Source organism: Phoca vitulina, unplaced genomic scaffold, assembly GCF_004348235.1.
Source record: "Phoca vitulina isolate PV1807 unplaced genomic scaffold, GSC_HSeal_1.0 scaffold5, whole genome shotgun sequence".
NCBI classification, from domain to species: domain Eukaryota; kingdom Metazoa; phylum Chordata; class Mammalia; order Carnivora; family Phocidae; genus Phoca; species Phoca vitulina.
In genome coordinates this window covers 22,733,152-22,738,261 of record NW_022589708.1, presented here as the reverse complement: position 1 = coordinate 22,738,261, position 5,110 = coordinate 22,733,152, and the positions used below count along the sequence as shown (strand labels likewise).

Sequence of the window (5,110 nt, the reverse complement as noted above, 5' to 3'; positions counted from 1 at the left end):
TTTTATAGAAGTTACTTTCATGTTTGGTTATGCAAAAATTTTCTGATAACTTTTAGGAGCTCACATTTTCAAAAGTTCTTTATTGTGCTTCAAATTATCTTTGTTTCTTCATTTTTTAATTATTTTTCCTGGTCCTCAATTTACTTTTATATACTATAGATGATAAAATGATAGATTATACTTTGACAGGAAAGGAACTCAAGTTTTTAATAAAGACTGTTCAGCAGTCAAAACCACGACTACGTTTACCAGCGTCTTCAGGAAATGTTAGGAAAATCATGAGTTAGTAAGTACTTTTGTATACTGCATAATTAAATATTCAAAAGCATGTATAATCATTACTTTTCTATATATCAAACAATATTAACAGTAGAAATTGTTAAGAAAGGATTGGTAGGTAATAAAATTCCTAACAAGTAACAGATAAGGTGAAAGAGTAACTGATTTTTGCCCTGGAGTTGTTTTGCTTAAGTATTATAGTTTGATATCTGATCAACTGACTGAAATATTGTATTCATATCAAAGTCTTGTCCATACACTGTTCCAATATCAAACTTTTTCCAGAAAGCATTACTTGTGCCACCAAACCTTATTTTGCCCAGTTTCATGATCTCATTTATCTATTTAAACCTGCCTTTCCTTAAACTTCAGTTATTCTGTTTGAAATGCTTCTCAAACTTAAAACAACCCATTTGCTAAATACTTTTTAGAAGAAGAAAATTGTTTGAGAATTATGTAATATTTGAGTCGCAGTTCCGCTATTGCTTCAAAAATCATTGTTTTCACATGGTATTACACTTTTCTTCTTTAAATAGATAAATAAAGGCCTAAAGGCAGTCCCAGTCTTAGTACTTGCAAGGTTGGGCACAAATGGCAACCCACATACCATATGTCCAAATACTTAAAAGTTACAAATCAAGTTAACAGATTGCGAAATGAAGTATATTCTATCTTTCCACTTTGACAAATATGCCTTTATAAAGTCTTGGAAAGCCAGGTTTGAATTTGGAATTATTAGACTCCTTCTACTGCCATAATGAAATATGGCACTCTGGAGAGGGCCAGCCCTGGATTCCAGCCTATATATATATATATATATATATATATATATATATATACTCTCTCCATCCATGGTTCCCTCCTGCACTATGATGGGCCTTGAACATATGGAGGTAGACCAGTTGCCCACATGACCAAGTTTTGTTCATGTGCTCTGAAATGAAATCTTCTTGGTCTCTTTGAGGATAGACCTGGGGTAAAGGCACATGCAGATTCTGATATTGGTCTGAGAATCATTTGAATTCAGAATTTTAGTCCCAAGTCCCCAATGCATAATCTTCAAAGACAGAGGCATATGCTCTAAGTGGGAACATTCCCTTGGCCTATGGGGAATGGTATGTGTAGAAATGGAATCTAGTAAGTCTCCAAAACAAGTGTGATGCGTTTGATCTTTTGCCAGGGTCAAAGGGCAGTAGTGCCTTGTCACATCATATCATTATCATGCCATTGTCAATTATCTTGATGAAGTAGTAGCTTCCAAATACAATACCAGGTAACAATCCCAGATGTCATGGAATAGAAATGCTCACAGACCAATTTAAGGTGATAACTTATCAAATTAAATTGAAATGCACAGAAAGAAGCAAGGAGAAGGATACTAGGGAGAAAAATATACTTAGAAAAGGGTACTCAAGGGTGGAAGAATACCACTATTTGAATCCTGAGTTATGCAATTTTTTAAAAAGATTTTATTTATTTATTTGAGAGAGAGAGAACACATGAGCAGGATGAGGGGAAGAGGGAGAAGCAGACTCCCCGCTGAGCAAGGAGCCCTACGCAGGGCTCAATCCTGGGACTTCAGGATCATGACCTGAGCCGAAGGCAGACACTTAACCAACTGAGCCACCCAGGCCCCCTGAGTTAATAAATGTTTATACATTGTCTTTCTCTCTCTCTTTTCTCTACCACCACCAGCTTCTCCACAAAAAGTCTGATTATAAGAACTAGAGTCAAGATTTGAGCAAAAAGTCCCCAACAGATGACGACTGAACCAATGATACACACACATCTTCTATTAGAATTATTCGTAAGAATAGGTGAAAATATGCCTTGCCAAGAGCTGTAGCTTACTAGTTGCCCTGCTGAATGGTTATGAGTTTTACCTGTTTTTCTTGGGCTGAGCACATATGGGCAGAATAGGACCATATGAGTGTCACCAATAGGTGGCCAATTTAGGGGAGACATAGCTGTTAGCCCAATTATGTCATAATCATGACTTATTTATGTCTTTCTATCTAAAAGTAGCACTTTTTTTTAATCAAATTCTTTATTTATTGCTACTATCTTTGCTCTTCCTTACATTTAATATACTATACACTTAACACACTAATTGTCTTTTATGCCACTAACTCACCCTAAATATAAAAAGCATCCTATAAGTGCATCTAGATATCATTAGCAAATAGATAACTTATGATCCATGTTTAACTTTTCTCATGAATTTCACCCTTCTAATTGTTTTTATTATTTATAGAAAAATTGAGTATTTTAAAATAGTACAACATCATATAGATGTCATACCATCTTTTAAAGTTTTTACTTCCTTTAATAGTCACATCGGTTTTTGAGGTAGTCTTGATAAAATCCTTCATTTTGTCATATGAGTAAATAATTAAGCTATGGTATTTTGAAAACATTTTATGGCAGACATCACAACTTCAGGTGGAATAGAATCTAAAAATGCCCCAAATTATGGGATTTTTTTCCCCTTACTTTCTTTTTACCAGTCCTTTGACTTTTTTCCCAACCTGCAAGTCTATTCACTTAAGAAAACACACCATCTTATTAAAGTAGACAGCAAAATAAACATACTCATCATTATCCTTGAGTTTTTTCCCCATGTATTCTAAAATGCTTCATTGGAGAAGTATAATTTTTTTTTTTTTTTTTTAAAGGAAGAAAAGAAAGGAAGATATCAGGCTTTCCTTATTCACTATGCACTAGCAGAGATCAATTCCAGCTAATGAGAAATTTTTCAAATCAAGAGTCAGGTAGGTTTTTTTTTTTGTTTTTTGTTTGTTTGTTTTTATATTCATGTTATCATTTATTTACTTATTCATTTAGGTGATATTTTTTAAATTTTATTTTATTATGTTATGTTAATCATCATACATTACATCATTAGTTTTTTTGGGGGGGTCAGTAGTTAGAGGTTTATTATCAGTCTATGTGAGACTAAACTTCAAAGCAAATTCAATTTTGCTTAAGGGAACATTGTAAAGTAACAATTCTTGATATTACATGCATCATATGATCCATTCAAATCATAGAGAATCACATCTTTACGTGTCACTGTTCCAAGAGACAAACAAATGTGAACAGTTAAAACATCTTAAGAATGCATCAAGCTTATGAAGTCTCAAAGAAAACTTGAATTTTCTGTACATACTCCTGTCAAATGAAGTTATTTCCTGTACACCACTACCTCTTGCAAACTGGTCTTCTATTTCCTTTCATTTGACCTACATCGGCTACGAGACCTAGAGAAGGATTGGGAAGGCTTGTGATTTCTCTCCCGAGACAGTGATCTCTCTCTCCTCCTATCTCTAGAAAGGGACCTGCTCCGGCTGCGGGAGAAGCTTCTCTGTCTTGGAGATCTGCGGCGAGGTGGAGGACTCCTTCTCCGATAATCATCTCGAGGGCGACGACCCCAAGACGGTGGTGGGCCACGATTTCGACTTCTCTTTTCACTATTCGAGAGTTCCACTCTTACTCAGCAGCCACATAATGTTCTCCCATCTGGTTCTCGAAAAGCATCGGCTGCATCTTGGGGATCTTAAATTCAACAAAAGCAACAAAACCCGGGAGGGTTTCTAGCAACCCACACACTTCGGAGTGGTCCATAATAGCCAAAAGCTGGTTCCGATTCAGTCTTGTTACCAGTGTTTCCAAGATTACCTACATAAACCTTACAGTCCAATGGATAGGAATCACCATGCATTTCGAGATCTTGGGTTGGAAAGCGGACGCTCAAATCCACACACCCCCAGATGGGTCTTCCCGCTTCCCGCTCTCCTCCCCGCCGGGCTCCCGCAGATGCTCTCACTGACCTGGCGTCCACGAAATGGTGGACATCATTAGTTTTTGATGTAGTGTTCCATGATTCATTGTTTGCATAGAGTCAGGTAGGTTTAAATAAAAGGTGTTTACTGTTCCTTTTATCAGTCAAAAGGAATAAAGAAAAATTTACATTTCTTTAGTGATAAGAATTTCATGGTTATAATGTAATGTAATTTTTAACATGTTTTTATTCTAAATACTTGTTGGAGTCCATTAAATATCTTTTCTTTCAACTTTACTTTTAAGCTAGAGGTGAACAAATAACTTTTGAATATGTAGCAGTTTCTGTTTCCAAAAGATCCTCATTAGTCCACATTTAGCTAAAGCTGTTCATGCAATGAATGTCTATAATTCAGAACTAGACACCCAGCAACAAATTGCTGTATTACCTTCTTCTATTTTTTACTGCAATAAACTAATTTTAAGGAAGTTTATAGAGTTTAGAAATTCTTCACAATAAAATCTTATATAATTAATTGGTCACAATAATTTACATTAAGTGATTCTTCATTTTCTTAATTGCATTAACTTACAGCCATATATATTCACATGCAAATAAGCTACTATATAATTATCTGTATGACAGAAAATGGCAATATCAAGATTCATTAGTATAATTAGAATCAATTCAATAGCAGATGTTAGTATACTATATCTTCATTTAGTTTACTTCTTTTCTATGATATTTTTGGAGTAGCGAATCAAACTAAATCCACTCCACATATTATAGCACACCATCATCTTTGGTCTATAAAAACTCAATCTTTTATTTTGTTGGAGGAGTATATATTATGGTTGCAGAGAATTATGGGAATTATGTAGGGAACAAAACCATCATATTCCCTGCTGTCATCCTAATGGAGACAGAAGAATGATGATAAGACTTCTTACCTATGACACCAGTAATAAGTGCTACAAAGAAAAAAAAACTAAGGGAGGTGATATGAAATGCTGGGGCAGGGCCAAAGTGGATTGTGGTCAGAAAATGACT

At 35.0% G+C, this 5,110-nt stretch overlaps 1 pseudogene; it reads right to left on the bottom strand.

Moving 5' to 3' along the window:
* Nucleotides 1–3,490: 3,490 nt before the first annotated feature.
* Nucleotides 3,491–4,141, bottom strand: LOC116631548 (annotated as a pseudogene).
* Nucleotides 4,142–5,110: the final 969 nt, after the last annotated feature.